At 26.6% G+C, this 18,132-nt stretch overlaps 1 protein-coding gene across 5 annotated transcripts in view; it reads right to left on the reverse strand.

Annotated features, from left to right (window-relative positions):
- The window catches only part of LOC117177796 (venom metalloproteinase 3-like), a 300,190-nt gene extending 285,858 nt beyond the window's left edge, over window positions 1-14,332 (reverse strand). For 2 of the 5 annotated variants that reach the window (XM_033368723.1, XM_033368726.1), the window contains exons 1-2: window positions 13,935-14,332; window positions 12,011-12,344 (exon numbers count right to left, since the gene is read on the reverse strand). The gene's annotated coding sequence lies outside the window, so the exon portion shown is untranslated. Of the gene's footprint in view, window positions 1-12,010; window positions 12,361-13,934 lie in introns of all 5 variants that reach the window. The other 3 variants (XM_033368725.1, XM_033368724.1, XM_033368729.1) reach the window with 3 other exon arrangements.
- Between the last annotated feature and the right edge of the window lie 3,800 nt (window positions 14,333-18,132).

An 18,132-nucleotide genomic window follows, 5' to 3' on the forward strand; every position in this document is an offset into this window, starting at 1 on the left:
ATCATGCTCGATCCACACCAGCGATTTCGATCACTTTCATTTCGTTCCTCTCTGACACAATCCCGGCTGTTACACTTTCCTCGAGAGCCGAGACAGATACACAGTCTTAAAAGAGTACAGGCGTTTACTCTCGTTTTCAGTACACCGTTGAGGTGCGTAACCGTAAAGCTTGATGCTGTTCTTTAAACCCCTATGTTTCTTTATTCAGATTTTTAATCATGAAAATTTAAATTTTTAAAATTTTTTTCAATTAAAAAAAGAATTTTCTTTTAAATTTCAATTTTTTTAATTTGATATGACGAATTATACACAAAAGTAGAGTTTTATAAATAAAATATTAGATTCTTTAGAAACATTCTTCCGTTTTGATTGAAAGTTGAAATGCTTTGTTACAAAATTAATTTTTGTGTAGGTTCTTCATTTTAGTTCATTTTTTTCAATGGGAAACTGAACTAATACATTTTTTATTCAAAATTACTATTTTTTATTTAAAATTTGTCTTTTTTGGTCAAGAGTTGACTTTTTTCGTTAAAAAATTCTTTTGTTTCGAAGAAAAATTAAATATTACTTAAAGGTTGAACGACTTTGTTGAAAATTCTTTTTTTTCATTAAATTAACCGTTTGGTTGGAAATTAAACTAAGTATGAAAATTCGTTAGGTTTTGTTAAGAGTTAATATCTTTAAACGAAAATTTAATTTTTTAAATTATCTTCTTGATGGAAAATTTATATTCTTTTATTATAACTTCAACTTTTTGGTTAAACGTCGAACTACTTTTTGTTAAATTTACTTTTTTGGTTGAAGATTAATTATTTTAGTTGAAAAATCCTCTATTTGATAAAATTTTAACTATTTTGTTCGAAAATCATTTTCTTTTGTTAATTAAAAATTAAACTATTATATTTTTGGTTCAAAATTAGTATTTTCAGGTAGATAATTCGTCTTTTTGGTCAAAAGTAGAATTTTTTTGTTAAAAAATCCTTTTTTTCTAAGAAAATGTTACTATCATTTGAAGATTGTACTTATTTTTTAAAAATTCTTTTTTTATTAATAAATGAACAGTTGCGTTAAAAATTGAACTATTTTTTGAATATTAACTCAATGTTTGAAAATTCCTTAAGTTTGCTGAGGGATTAATATTTTCTGATAAAAATTAATCTTCTTGGTTGGTAATTAATATTTTTTGTTAACAGTTTAACTACTTTGTAAAAAATTGATTTTTTTTGGTCGAAGATTCATCATTTTAATTAAAAAATCATCTTTCTAGTGAAAACTTAACTATTTTGTTCAAAACCTGTTTTTTGTTTGAAAAATTAGTTTTCTCAATTGAAAATGAAACAATTATATTTCTTGTTAAAAATTAGTATTTTTAGGTAGATAATTCGTCTTTTTGGTCGAAAGTAGAACTTTTCTAATAAAAAACCAATTAAAAAAAAAAATTTATTATTATTTTAAGGTTATACTAATTTGTTGAAAATTCTGTTTTGGTTAATAAATGAACCGTTTAGTTGAAAATTGAACTATATTTTTGAAAATTTATTTTAATTTTTGAAAATCCCTAAGGTTTTCTTATGGATTAATTTTTTCAGATAAAAAATTAATCTTCTTGGTGAGTAGTTAATATTTTATGGTAAAAAGTTCAACTACTGTGTAAAAAATGGATTTTTTGGTTGAAGATTCATCCTTTTAGTTGAATATTCATCTTCTGAGTGACAGTTTGACTATTTTATTAAAAAAAATTTTTTATATTTAAAAAAAGAGTTTGTTAATTGAAAATTGAAATATTCCATTTTTAGTTCAAAATTTATCTTTTTTAATTAAAAATTCGCCTTTTTTGGTAGTAATTTTAACTTTTTTGCTAAAAAATCTTTTTTTCTTTTTGAAGAAAATTTTACTATTATTTGAATACTTCGCTAAAAATTTATTTGTTGGTTAAAAAATAATCCATTTGGTTGAAAATCAAACTTAATTTTTTTAATTCATTAGGTTTTGTTAAAGCTTAATATATTTAAATAAAAATTTGACTTTTTAATTAAAAGTCCTAACACTTAGTTGCAAATTTGTCTTTCATGGTTAAAAATTGATCTTTTTTGAAGAAAATCCTTCTTTTTTTCATTGCAAGTTGAACTTCTTTCCTAAACATTTTATTTTCGGTTGAAATTATTACTTTTGGATTGATGGTGGAACTACTTCGTTTAGAATTAATTTTCTCGTCAGAAAATTAACTGCTTAATTGGAAATTGAACTATATTGTTGAAAATGCGTTTTTTGTTATTGTTTGTTATTCTTTTCTAAATAAGAAATGAACTATTTGGTTGAAAATTTCAGTAATTCTTTCGAATTTCATTTTTCTTTGTTCAAAAATAATTTTTTAAATTGAAAATTGATGCTTGAAATTTTACTATTGGTTAAAAGTTGAACTATTTTAACGAATTTTTTTTTATTGTTCAACATTTTCTTATTAGACTTGAAAATTAATCTTGATGTTAAAAATTCAATTTTTTGTTTTATAATTAATTCTTTTTGGTTTGCGAAAAATTCGTTTTTATAAATTAAAACGAAATAGTCCCTTTTTTGTTGCAAATTGTCCTCTACTGGTTAAAAATTAAAAAATTTAATTGAAATTACATATATTTTGTTAAAAATTCAAATGTTTTGTTGAAAAATGTTTTTATTCGTAGAAAGTGATTATTCTAGAATAAAAAATTATATTTTTGTTTGAAACTTCAATTACTTGGTGAAAAGTTTCAATCTTTTGTTGAAATTTTTTTTAAATTTAATTATCCATCGTCACAATTAAAACTTTGTCTTTGTTGGTGAAAAATTAATCTTTTTATTTGAAAATGTAGCTATTTGATTAAGAATTTGAAACTAAATTATTTTTGATTTGAATTATCAACCATGACATGTTTCGTTGATAATTTATTATTTGTTAAATAAACTCTTAATACTTAAGAGAAAAATTAAACTGGTTGTCACTAATACTATTTCTTGCTAATGAAACTATGAATAACCATTTTTTGGTTTTAAATGCAAGGACTTGTTTGAGATATAAAATAATTTGTTAAGAATTCATCTTTTGTTTGAGGATTAATAATTTTATTAGGAAATACATCTCTATGGTGGAAAATTAAACTAGTTTGTTGAAAATTCATTCCTTTTTTTTGTTTGAAAATTAATTTCCTTAATTGAAAGTTTAAATATTTCATTTTTTATTTGGGAAAGTTATAAAATGGATTGTTTTTTTTTAATAATATTTTTTAAACAACTACATGCCCTTATGTTACGTTCTTTCAAATCCTCAGATTATTTAAAGAAAAAGTTGCTTATCCACTCTAAATTTTTTTTAAAATTTTCTGTTAAACTCGACAGTCAAGGAGTAATTGCTATAATAATATATTCCTGATAGCAGGTTCAGCTTAAGAAGGAATTTCCCATTATAAATGGGTTATTTGAAAAAATTTAATTCGATAGTATGAAAGTAGTGATTTATTCACATTTCTATGTACGATAACTTGTTGATAATTACTTTAAAGTTAATTTAACTTAATCCGTATCCAAAAGTTAACTTATTTTCTAAATTTATATCTAATATTTTGCACGCACAATTTGAAATTTTTTTTAATTAGAATTAAAATAGAATACTTTAAACTAATTACGGATATCTTTCAGCTTGCGAAATACGAAACAACTTTCACGTAAAAATCGTTGAGTCAATCATTATCAATCTTATATAACTGCACTTTCGGCACTCTTTGTTCGCTCTTACTTCATCTGATAAGGACATTTGTTGCATCAAGTAATTTAATTGTCTCTTAAAAAAAATTCCAATTTCAATTTAAAAGTATTGGTGTTATTTTGTCGAACAGGGTGAATTAATTAATTTTGTAATAATCCATGTTTTCGATTAATAGTCCAATAACTTTTAGGGAAACAAAAAAATTTACGTCAGCCCGGATTTGAACCAGAGACGTCATCATTCATGGGTGGTGCGTGGTGGCGAACTGAGTTAAGGCTCCATCCATGAATAGTGGCTTTCCCGGTTCAAATCCGGACTGAGGTAAATTTTTTAATATTTTTAACTTTTTATTATTAGACCAGTAACCGGCAAAAGTTAAAATCGAAAATTAATTTCAACCGTAAGATCCATAGATATCAATTTTATTGAAAAAGGCCAATAGCAATATCTTATTAAAAATTTATTAATATTCTTGGATTTATTATTTTCTACTCTTCAGAGTTGAGTTTTCCTAAAATTAAAATTCATAGAAGCGAAACCAAACAAGCAATTTTTTTCTACTAGCAAGAAAAATTAGCATCGCCCTCCCTCCTCTGAATATTTTAAACTTGTGAATCATGCCTAACTTAAAAGCAATAAGTGCATTCTTCATCGTTCTGAACTCGGTAATACAACCGAACGCCATTTCCTGTTAATGCAATAAAATTTCTAAGAACAGCTCAATATTTTTCGCAGTTGACCTTTTAAAATAATTAATTAAATTGTTAATTTAAAAAAGTATATGAATTTAAGTCGGCAACTAATGTTTTTAAAACTTTTTTTGAGTGTGTGTTTATTTAATTATCAATGACATTTTTTAATAACTTGATGGAAAAATTATAATGATTTATATATTTAAAAAACTGGGTTGAGTTCAAGTTGTAGAGAATCTATTTTGCGATACAATAATCCGTTGCTTATTAAGATTGCATCATTTTTTATAGACTAGTAAAAAGCAATAAAGAAAGTGTTGTAAAAAACATTCAATAATTCTTTTATATTTGCAATTTTTGGATACATACTAATAGTTTTATTTTGAATGCGAAGTGCCGTCAATAATAATATTGCAACAACAAATTTTAAAGGCAAATTTCTTTTTCAGAATTAAAACAAGTTGTAGCCAAACAGTTTAATTTTCAAGGAAAAGAGCTATATTTGGTAGAATTTTAAAACAAACCAAAAAATAAACTTGAACTAAAGAAACAAAATATTTTTAATCAAACAGTTAAAATTTTAAGCCAAAAAGAAGAATTTTTACGAAGGTAGTTAAATTTAAAATTCAAAAATTTGAATTTTCCCGAAAAAAGTTCAGTTTCAACAGAGGAAAATGACTTTCATACGAAATAAAAAAATTTTTAATCCAAAAAGACTTGGAAATATATTTCTAACATTTTAAACATTTTTTACGAAAGAGATAAAAATTCGACCAAAAAGATTAATTTTCAATGAAAAAAATGAATTATCAACAAAAGATATAGAGTCTAAATCACAATTTTAAAATTTGAACTAGAAAATATAAATTCTTAACTAAAAATAAAACAGTTAGATTTTTAGTTAAATTAATTAACTTTCAAACAAAAATAAAACAATTTTCGACTAAGTAGTTACATTTTTAAATAAAGAACGAAATCTTCAACCACAAGAAAAGTATTTTTCAACAAAGTAGTTCAATTCAATTTCAATTTAAAAAATAAGGTTTAAAAAAGTTTCATACTTTTGATATTTTGCGAAAATACATTTAAAATACTGTAAGATTGATTTTTTCCAGTAGTACAACTTTTAGTGTGATGAAAAACCAATAAGGACTTAATTTAAAAATTTTGTCAAGAATCTTGGGAAAAAATAATTTCAAAAGGTTTTATACCCGAATTGCAAAATTTTCGAATAATAACTTTCACGATCAGTTAACTTTTCTTTAATTCACGAATAGTTTATATTATTAAAGACTTGAAAAATTTCTAAGTTATAAATAATCTGATCCTGTAAAATTCCAGGTACTAGAAAATTTAGAAATTTAAACAATTGAAAAAAAAGTTTTTAATTCAATATTATTTACTTATTACAAATACAACAATCAAATATTTTGACCAAAGCTGAATGTTTTTGAATGCTAATTTTATTTTGTAAAATGTTGGTTTAAATTAAAATAACAATAATTTGTATTAAAAATTAGTTCTTCAACTATTATTATTCGAGATTCTAATAATAATTTAATATAATACATTAAAAATCTATAAACCAAATTTTCGTCATCGAAATATTTCATTCATGTATTTTTAACAAATAAACATGATTTATTAAGAAAGATTTTCTAATTGCTAAAATTAGATAATTTTCTAGTTGGAAATTTTTCAATATCGGAAATTTTATAATTCGACAATTTTCTTCCAAAAATTTTATTATTTGGGAATTTTCCTAGTTGAAAGTCTTATCGGAAATTTTATAATTTCGAATATTTTCTTTTTCGAGAATTTTAAAGTGTAGGAATATTTTTTTCTCGAGATTTCACAATCGCCCTAATTTTTTATTTTTAAAAATGAATAAAAAATTATAAAAAATATTCAGGCCCCTCAAAAATTTATTCAGGAAAAATACTTTTCTAACAGTACCTCTCTACTGGCAAATCACGCGGAAAACAAAAATGATTACGCAATAAAATAAACTAAATAAAAATAATAATATAATATAAAAATATAATAATACAAAAAATAATAATGAAATAAAAAATAACAAGAACGCAGATAAAAAAATCGTTGCATACATCTATAAGGTACATTAACCGCAAAATACTCAATATATATTGGTAACTATTTTCAGAATATTCAGAATGTCACGTGTCACGGATAAGATTTATGTTTGCGATTTATGCACGTATTGCACGTCCCTTACCGCAAATGAGACACGCGGTGCGTTTCTGGCGAAATAATTTTATTCGATTAATTAGAACCATATTTTACCCAAGGGAAAAATTTTAGTTTAAAATGCAAAAAAATAAAAAAAATAAAAAAAATAAATTAATTTTTAACAAAAAATTGAATAGTTATATTGTTTTTTTGAAAAATTAATTTTTAAGCATAAAAAAGAACCAATGTTCAACAAACCAGCTATATTTTCAACTAAAAAAATTAATCAGCAACTTAACTGATAAATCTTAAAGTAACGAATTAACCCAAAAGTTCATTTTTCTAAAAATGAAATAGGTAAATTTTCGACCAAGGAATAGTCGAATAGTCGAATTTTTGAATAAAAAAATGGTTTCAACGAAGTGGTTAAATATTAATGAAAATACTTCAATTTTAAACCAAATAGTTAAATTTCAACCAACAATATAAATCTTTAACAAAAAAGTTTATTTTCAACAGAATAGTTTAATTTTTAACCAAAGTTTTGAATTCACAACCAAGTCAGATTAATTTAGACCCCAACAGTTGCATTTTAAACCAAAATGAATTAACTTTTAACCAAAAAGATTAGTTTTTCCAAGAAGATTAATTTAGAAGAAAATATATTATTATTTAGAAAAAGCAATTCTTAAACAAACAAAAAAAGAAGGAAATTTTTATCAAAATATTAACATTTTTAACAATAGTTATTTATTTTTTAACAAATATCTTTACAAGATAGGATCAATTTTTATGCTAAGAAAATTAACGTTTTATTAAAAACACGAATTTTCAAGTTTTAAAGACATAAAGTTGAATTATCTAGAAAAAGATTGAGATTTCAAGCCTACAAATAATTATTTTTAACAAAAAATTTATTTTTCTACCGTAAAGTTTCATAAAAATATTTTAATTTCCTACTAAAAAATTTAATTTTAATTGAATGATTTAATTTTTTAACAAATCGTTGAATCCTTAACAAATTATGACTTATTTAGATACAAGCAATTGCATTTTTAATTAAAAATTATCCATTTTGAAGTAGAAGATTAATTTCCTACCAAAAAGGACTTATTTGTAACAAGAACTTATTTTTAATAAAATACATCAATTTCTAGCTAGAAAAGATAAATTTCTAATAAAAAATATAAAGTTGCAACCAAAAATGAAATAGTTTTTCTCTACAAAAAAATCGAATTTTGGAAAAAATAGTTCAATTTTGAACCAGAGACATTTTTAACAAAAATGATAAATATAAAAAAATTAATTTTCCCCAAAGGGGTCAACCCGAAAGATTATTTTTTATCCTAAAAAATTAACTTCCTACAAATATAATAGGATGATTTTCAACCAAGGAGATAAATCTGCAAAAAAAATCATTTTTAACATAGCAGTTCAACTTTCAACCAAGTAGCGGAATCTCTAAAAAAAAGATTAATTTTCAACAAAATAGTTGCATTTTCAATAAAATAATAAAAATTTTCAATTAAATTTAATTGTTTTGTTCAAAATGTAACTATTTTTTCAAAGTAATTTTTATGTAAAATTTAACTACTTTGTTCACAATTCAATTTTTTTGAAGGTTTATTTATTTCCTTAAAAATTTTACTATTCCATTTTTAGAAAGGTAATTTAACAGTTTAAAAATTCTATTTTTTAAAAATTAATTTTATAAACCGAAAATTTTGACTATTCCTTTTTGGTTTAAAAAATCTTTTTTGTTTTAAAATTCAACTATTTTATTTATAATTCAACATGCATGATTGGCAAATCATCGACATGTTTGAGGATTTATGTCGGTTGTTAATCCAACATTTAGGTGAAAAATTAATTTTCTTGTAGTTGAAAGTTCTATTTTTTTTTTTGGTTTAAAAATGCATCTAGTTTGTTAAATTAAATTTGTTCTTATCTTATACTCATTTGCAAAATAAATTTAATACTTTTTCAATAGTATTTTAAATCTCAATTCCGATTATAAGATTAATTATTCAAATTATAAATCTCGCTTAACATAGAGAGTTATTTGATTTGGAGATCCTCATAATGGTTTGGGGTGAAAAATAGCATTTTTAGGCGTCAAATCTAAAACGTAGTTATACTGGAAACTTGGAAATACCCACTTATCAATATTCATGATTTAATTATTACTATTCTTCTATTTTGTGTATACCTGTTCCAAATAAAATTATTTTAAATACTATTTGACAAACTTTAAATGGTTCCAAAAATTAATGACTGGTAATTTGTAATCGAAAATACTTTACAAGTATTGAAAACTTCAAATAGTTCCGAAATATAAGGAGACTAAACCGCAATTTGAATTTTATCTTCCTGGAATCATCAATCGCACGCGAGGTGCGCCTATAGTTTTCCGATTAAAGAAATAAAAACGTTTAATAACGTTTAGAAAATTATAATTTGGAATAAGTATTTGTTTATTTATTTTTTTAAGGTGTCAAAAATAATAGTTTTATTTTCAACGAAATTGATGATTATTCTGCCCAGAAGTTTAATTTTCTACGAAAAGATGAAATTTCAACGAAATAGTTACATTTTCAATTAAAGAGATAAACTTTTAATTTAAATGCTAAATATTTAAAAAAGTTTTAAACAATACGAATTCTCAACAAAAAATGTATAAGTTGATATTTTTTATTTAAAAAAAAATCAATTTGAAATCAAAAACAATTAAACCTATCAAAAATAAACAATTTACCAAGAACATATTTGAATCCTCAATAAAAAAAACATGAATTTTCAACCAGTTACATTTTTAACGAAAAATTACATTTTTTCCAAAAGAGAAAATTTTTTTACAAAACTGTTTAAACGTTCATAATTTGAACAAAATAAAATTGAAATTGAAATAAAAAATAGTTAAGTAAACCCATCTAAAACAAATTTTTTTTATCAACAACATATTTGCATACCCAATCAAAAATGAATTATGTTCAACTAGTTGCATTTTTACCAAAAAAAAAGTTCTATTTTTTCCAAACGAGACGAATTTTCTTAACTCTCAATTTTTTAGCCAAAAATATTAATTTGTAATTAAAAAATTCGTACTTAAAAATCATTTGATATTTCAAACCGAAAAAATTTGTTTTTAATATTAAAAGTACTTAAATTCGTGAAAAACATACGATTTTTCAACAAAATAGTTAAATTCTCAACAGGAACAGATTAATTTTTAACAATTTTCTTTTTTTATGAAAAAATTATATTTTTCACAAAAAACACAAACTTTTTACACTGAAATTTTTAATTTGTAAGATGAAAATATTAATATTCAGCGAAAAAGTTTATATTCAAAAAGTATTTGAATTTTCAAACAAATAAATGCATTTTCTGCGAAGAAGATTATTTTTTTACCAAAACGACGAAATTTCAACGAAATAGTTAAATTTTCAACTAAAAAGCTGCATTTTCAATTACAATTATCAACCTTAAACTTACAAAATCAATTTTCAACCAAAAATGAAGTATTTTCAACAAAGAATGTAATAGCTGATATTTAAAACAAATTATTTAAAATCAAAAACGTTAAATTTATAAAAAAAGATACGATTTTTCAACAAAATAGTTGAACTCTAAACCGAAACAAATCAAGTTTCAGCCAAAAAATATAATTCTTCAACAAAAAAATTAAATTTTAGAAATTTTTATTTTTGAAAAATTGAAAGTAAATTGATTAACTATTTTCAAATTTACAAACATTTAATTTAAAAAAAGTATTTGGATCCTCAAAGAAAACAGATTAATTGTCAAATAAAAAATTAGAGTTTTACCCAACATAGATGAAATTTCTACTAAAAAGTTCAATTTTAAAAAAGAAAACGAATTTTGAACAAAATAGTAAAATTTTCAACTTAAAAGCTTTTGAAGTCAAAATTAAAAAAATAATTCATTTGCTTATTTCTTTTGGAAGCTTATAGAAATTGTATCTTAGTTTCTTGAGAAGATTCTAAGCTATTTAAAAAATTCCGATTTGTCAAAAACGTACTTAGTAAATTTTGAAAAACGATTTTTTATTTTACAGGATTTTACTAAATTTTAGAAGAAATGTAAGCTAGTTTAAAAAATGTTTAGTACTTGTAGAAATTTTGAAGAAATTAAAGAAAAAATTCGATAAGATTTTGGAAATCTTTCAATTTTTTTATTTTGTTAAATTTCTAAATTTCATAATTATCTTTTAAACGGGCTCGAGTTATTCTCCAAGCATTAAAAAACTTTAAAAATTAACAAAATTGCCTCAAAATCTTCCAGACTTTTTAAAAATCAATTTTTCTACAGGAAAGATCTTTTTTAATCTTTTCAATAATCTCATGAAAATATTTTTATTTTCTTGAAGAGTTTCAAAATTCTCACAAAGTTTTTGCAATTTTTCGCTCGAAATGTTAAAAAATCTATATTTTATTTTAAACTTTTAAAAATCTTCTCAAAATTTAAATTATTTACAAATTTAAAAATTCAATGTTTTTCTAATTTTTTAATCCTATAGGTTGAAAAAAAATTCCTAAGACATTCCAGATTATTTTTTTACATATAGTAAAACTTGTGAACCTTAAAATTAATCTATTCGATTAAAACCTAAATCATTTAAATTTTTTTAATTGAAACAAAAATCACATTGAAAATTGTCTTTTCTATGAATAATATTTAGAAACATACGGAAATAAACTTTATCGCCTTTACTGAAAAATAATCGTTTATAATTTTAATGTTCTCAAAAAATAAATTTTTAGAATTAAAATTCCTCGTTTGGAAACTGTGATTAGAAAAATTGTAAAAAACAAACTAAAAATAGCCTCCAAGCAGTTTTTCCAGAACAATCTATAGGAAATCAACCTACAGAGGATAATATTTAATTTTATGTGAAAATCTATGCAATATAATTAATTTTGAATTTAATTTATTAAAATGTTACTTGTCTTAACTATTAATGAAATTAGGCTAATTTTTTATATCCGTTCGTATTTTTAATTATTTATCGTTCACTTTAGTTTATATAATCCACTTTAGTAAGTTCTCCCCTATTCTCGATCGCGTGACTTTTTAAAAAAAATCCACTTGAACTCTTTAAAAAAATTTTTTTTTTTTAATTTTCAAATTTTTTAAATTATTCAGAAACTAGATTTTCAATGAGAATACAGAAGTCTTTAAATTTTGAAAGGCGGAAGTCTCTCGAGAGTTATGCCTTATGTTAAAGTGTTTTCTAAACACTCTGCTTCCGTATGTCACGTGGTTTGCCGGCATGTCGCACAGGTGGTTGCTTGAGGATACAAGCACGGAAGCAATTATCTTATAAAAAAATCAGGGAAAATTTTCAAGCAATTTTCTAGGTACTCACGTCATTTATGGCTGATGGGTGTAGAACAGTCTCGATCGGACTTCAAATCCTCACCGATCTTCATGTTTCCATTGTAACAATAACCAAGATCCTTGAAACCCTCACAACAACGACTTTTTAAATTCTCACTCGATTTTATCCAAATTTTAGGAAGCCACGTCCGGAACTTCCTCAGCTGTCCTCACCAAAAAAACCCAACTTCCGCTCTGCGTTCTCCGATTTTTGACTTTTTCCAATTATCCAGTTTTCACCGACTTTTCCGAGATTTTCTTTTCGGGGACTGCTTTTTTAGGTTTCACTTCACTGCGAGAACACACTGCTCCGTTCGCCTTCGCTTAAAGACCAAAAATCTGTTGGCATTTTCGTGAACCGAGGAAGCGAAACAAAAAAATTTTAATTCGCTGCGGTGACGAGAAAAACGAGTTTTTTTTATCGAGGCCCCGTTTCGGTTGAGATCGATATCCACAAAGACTCGTCTTCCCAGTTACACAAACCGGCGAACAGTTACAAAAGTCCGTGTGCCTTTGAGCTAAGCAAATTAGAGATATTTCTGACTTCGCACGTGGAACTGCGAGAAAGTTTCTATTTTTACGGAAGAATTACCCTTGAAAATTAATTAGGAATAGAGGAAAACATTTTACAATTAATTTGGAAGATTTTGTGAAAATAGAGAAAATAAAGAGAGACTTGAAATAATAAAAAGAATAATGAAAAAAATAAATTGTAAACGGAAGATCAGAAGTGATCCAAAAAATAAAAAGATATTGAAGAACTAGTTTTTAATTAATGCAATAAATTATTTAACAAAAAAGTAATGATCCTGTGCCATTTTCTACTAAAAGTCTAAAAATGTGATCCACAAAAAATACTAATCAAGGAAATATTTTAGAGATTGGAGCTTATCCAATATGGCTGTGAAATTTCGAACAAAGAAAGTTTATAAATTGTAACAATCACCTCCAATCCTTATCAACTCATTAGACTTTAGTTTACAGTTTTACTCAAGGTTATTTCACAAATCCAATCAATTATTCTTGAAATTTTATATTCTCTTATTGTCGTTTCTCTATAAGCTGCACGTGTTTTGAAGACAGGAAAATTGAAGAAACCGCCTTTCTTATTTGCACTCGAAAAGTTTTTTTAATTAAAATTATATTTATTAAATTTTCAAATTGAAGTCCTTAAAAAAGGAACCTAACCACCAAAATAAATCAAAAATAGTGATTTAGAATCAGGGCAATGAACTACGAGAAATAGGGGCCCAACCTTTTTTTTTTTTATTTGGTAACATCAGGTCCTTATTGTATTATTCCATTCTGACCAAAGCCCCTTGTTGACAAACGGCTTTAAATAAAATTTTTAAATACAATTCTTTTTTATACAATAAATATTTTTATTGTTCACTATCCATCAATTTTTAAATGCAACTATTTTTGGGACTACTTCATAAACAGATTCAAATAAAATGTTAACAATTTTGGTGTTGCATTTCGTTCCCAATTTGTTATTTATTTCCTTTTGTTGAAAACACTTTGTAAATCAATAAACAAAAACATTTTAAATCACTCACAATAAACTTCTTAACACCACAATATCTTTTAGAGTGTGCATAACAAAGGCCGATTTCATTTTCCGTCTCTCTTGAGCCCTTTCTATTTCACTCACGGTGAACGCTCAAGACTCATATGTGTTCATGCACTGCATGGGTTCCTCTCTTTCTGAAGGAAACACGTTTCCCTTTCTGATGGTACCATTTCAAGGCACACGGATTTCTGTTTTCCTTTTAATTTCCCCAAAACACTATAAATACAAAAAAAAATCTATAAAAATATTACTAATTTTGGAAAACACTATTCTTTTAAAAACACTAATTTCATAAAAATATTATTTTTCATTTTTATGAAAACGCTTCTCGATTACTTACGTCTTGCAAATAAGCGAAAAATCGTTTTCTTCACGAAAATGATTTGAAAAACGAGATAATTTCTAATGATATCAAGCAGAAGAAGCGATAGTATAATAAGTGATTGCTCCTCCACTTCTTCCTCTTTTTCTTCTCTTCGAATAATCCGTAATCGGTTCAATTTTGAAGTGTACGCGGCACGACCGTAAGGGCTGTGAACATTTTCGGGGACCGAGCGTCAATCACTGAGAACGTTCGGGGCCCGAAAAATAGAGTGATTTTTGATAAGGGAGGAGAGTGCCTCTCCGCGCCAACGGGAATCGGTTGGATTTGGAATCGGTGGCAGAAACCGCGGATGAAAATTAATGCGAATGCGCGAACGGACTCGGTCTAACTGCGGACTACGATATTCCTCGTCCTCGTAGCTCACCGAAAGGTGGGGAAACCACCGAGAGGACTGGGGACTCACTCGAGTGATTGTAATCGTTGCATGGTGTACCAAGAGAAGGCTGAATCGGTGGGTATTCGCTCCTCTCGAATCGCCGCCGCGCCGCCCGCCGATCGCCACTCACACGGCTCAAACTCCCTTTTTGTCAATCGAGTTTAGAATCATGAAAAACTGAAGAAAAGGGTCAATTTTTAGAGGAAAGGTGCTGGGACTAGATTTTGGGACAGGAAAATGTTTGGTCTTCTTAAAGGCACTTCGTTGAAGTTTATGGAGAATTTTTTTATAGGAGTTGAAATTATTAAAGGATCTGAAGCCTCCTGTAGTCTCTTAATGTCGATGGAATTCTCTGTAGTCACTAAAAAATCTATCTTCTTATGTTACTGAAGTATCCTAAGGAATCCTGAAGCATCCTAAATTCACAGAAGTCTTTTAAAGTGTCCTGAAAAACTGAGAAATATCTGAAGTCTCTTATTGTCGATGATATTTTCAGAAGTCGCTTAAAAATCTGGGTCCTTAAGTCACTGAAGTATTCTGAAGAATCCCGAAGTATCCTGAAGTATCCTAAATCTCCTGAAGTACCCTAAGTATGCTGAAGTATCTTAAGTATCCTGAAGTACCTTAAGTATCCTCAAGTACCTTAAATATCCTGAAGTACTGTAATATCCGGAAGCATCCTTAAGCGTCCTGAAGTCACTAAAGTCTTCTAAAGTTTACTGAAAGAATCCTTGAGAACTCCGAAAGTCTCTCGATACCGACAAAATTTTCAGAAGCCACTAAAACATCTACCTTTTCAAGTTACTAAAGTATCTGAAAATATCCTGAAGTATCCAGAAGTATCCTGAAGTATCCTAGAGTACCTTGATTATCTTGAAATATCCTAAAGAATCCTAAAGTATCCTGAAATCACTAAAGTCTTCTAAAGTTTCCTAATAGAAACTTTAAAACATCTCTACTCTTAAGTTTTTGAAGTGTCCTGAATTATCCTGAAGGTACTAAAGACTTCTATAGTTTATTGAACAAACCTGAGAACTCCTGAAGTCTCCTAATGTCGATGAAATTTTCAGAAGTTATTAAAACATCTATCTTTCTGAATAACTAACGTATCCTGAAGTGTCCTGAAGTTTCCCGCAGAATCCTGAATTACATAAAGTACCTTGATTATCCTGAAGTATCTTAAGACATCCTTAATTATCCTCAAGTCACTGAATTCTTCTAAAGTTTTCTAATAAAACTTCAAAACACCTAAGTCTCTATATCTTTCTCCTCAAGTTACTAAATATCCTAAAATATCATGAAATTTCCTGATAAAACTTGAGAAGTTCAGAAATCGACTGATTTCTTTAAAATATTCAGAAATATTTTCACTTACTGAAGGCATTAATATCATGAATTCACTATGATATTTTAAGGTCGCTGGAATATCCTGCAGCATACTGAAGTCACTGAAGTCTTCCAAAGTTTTCTGAAAAACTTGAGAACTCCCATAGTCTCTTAATGTTGATGAAATGTTCAGAAGTGAATAAAATATCTGTCTCCTCAAATAACTCAAGTATCCTGAAGTACCCTGAAGAATCTCAAGTGTCCTGAAGTATCCTGAAGTATTCTAAAGCTTCCCGAAGCATTCTAAAGTGTCCTAGAATACCTTAATTATCCTGAAGTATCTTAAAGCATCCTTAAGTATCCTCAAGTCACTGCATTCATCTTAAGTTCTCTAACAAAACTTCAAAACACCTAATTTTTTATATCTTTCTCCTTAAGTTACTAAATATCCTAAAGTATCATGAAATTTCCTGGTAAAACTTGAGAAGTTCAGAAATCGACTGATTTCTTTAAAATATTCAAAAATATTTTCACACACTGAAGGCATTAATATCATGAATTCATTATGATATTTTAAGGTCGCTGGAATATCCTGCAGCATACTGAAGTCACTGAAGTCTTCTAAAGTTTTCTGAAAAAACTTGCGAACTCTCGTAATCTCTTAATGTTAATGAAATGTTTAAAAGTCACTAAAGCATATGTCTCCTCAAGTTACTGAAGTATCCTGAAGTACCCTGAAAAATCTGAAGTATTCTGACGTATCCTAAAGTTTCAAGGAGTATCCTTAAGTATCCTAGAGTACTCTAATTATCCTGAAGTATCTTAAAGCATCCTTAAGTATCCTGAAGTCATTGAAGTCTTCTAAAATTTTCTGATAAAACTTTAAAACATCTATATCCTCTAGTTTTTAAAGTATCCTGACGTATTCTAAAATATCTAGAATCCTACAGTATCCTGGCATCCTAATGTATCCTGAAGTTACTAAAGACTTATGTAGTTTACGAAAAAACCCTTAGAACTCCTGAAGTCTCCTAATGTTGATGAAATTTTCAGAAGTTACTAAAACATCTACCTGCTTGAGTAACTAAAGTATATTTGAGTATTTTGAAGTATCCTGAAGTCTCCCAGATTATCCGGAAGTATCCTAGAGTTACTAAGTTACTAGACTTACTAAGCATTCTGAAGTATCATGAAGTTTTCTGATGAAACTTGAGAAGTTCAAAAGTCAGTCAATTTCTGTAAAATATTCACAAATAATTTCACTTACTAAAGTCATTAATGTCACAAATTCACTCTGATATGCTTAAGTATCTGAAATATCCTGAAGCCTCCTAAAGTCTTCTAAAGTCAATTGATTTCTTTGAATAATCCACAAATAATTCAAGTTACTGAAGTCACTAAAACACTTAAGTTTCCTTAAATTACTAATGGGTCTTAAAGTATCCTGAAGTATCCTGAAGTATCCCGAAGTCACTGAATTCTTCTAAAGTTTCCTGGAAAAATTTAAGAACTCCCGTAGTCTCTTAATGTTAATGAAATGTTGAGATGTCACTAAAACATCAGTCCCCTAACGTTACTGAAGTATTTTGATGTACGCTGAAGTATCTGAAGTATTCTGAAGTATTCTGAAGTATTCCAAAGTTTCCCGAAGTATTCTAAAGTCTCCTAAAGTACCTTAATTATCTTGAAGTATCCTAAAGAACCCTCAATTATTCTAAAGTCACTGAAGTCTTCTAAAATTTCCTGATAAAACTTTAAAACATCTATATCCTAAAGTTTTCAGAGTATCCTGAAGTATTTTAAGGTATCTAGAAGCACCTCAAGTAATCTAAAAAGTATCCGAGCATCCTAAAGTATACTGAAGTTACTAAAGACTTATAAAGTTTACTGAAAAACCCTGAGAACTCTTGAAGTCTCGTAATATCAATGAAATTGTCAGAAGTCACTAAAACATCTACCTTTCTAAGTTACTAAAGTATCCTGAAATATCGTGAAGTTTTTCGGAGTATCCGGAAGTATCCTAGAGTACCATAATTATCCTGAAGTATCCTAAAGCAGCCTGAAGTATCCGGAAGTCACTGAATTCCTCTAAAGTTTTCTGATAAGACTGAAAAACACCTTAGTCTTTACATCTTTCTCCTTAAGTTACTAAGCATCTTGAACTACCATGAAGTTTCTTGATGAAACTTGAGAAGTTCAGAAGTCAATTGATTACTTTAAAATATTCACAAATAATTTCACTTACTTAAGCATGCTGAATTCCCTGAAGTCTTCTAGAGTTTCCTGAAAAAAACTGAAGATTTGCGTAGTATCTTAACGTTCATTCAATTTTTGGAAGTCATTAAAACATCTCTAACCTCAAGTTACTGAAATATCCTGAAGTACCCTAAAGAATCTGAAGTATCCAAAAGTATTCTGAAATCTCTTAAGTATCTTAAGTATCCTAAAGGA

Source organism: Belonocnema kinseyi, chromosome 8 (assembly GCF_010883055.1).
Source record: "Belonocnema kinseyi isolate 2016_QV_RU_SX_M_011 chromosome 8, B_treatae_v1, whole genome shotgun sequence".
NCBI classification, from domain to species: Eukaryota; Metazoa; Arthropoda; class Insecta; order Hymenoptera; family Cynipidae; genus Belonocnema; species Belonocnema kinseyi.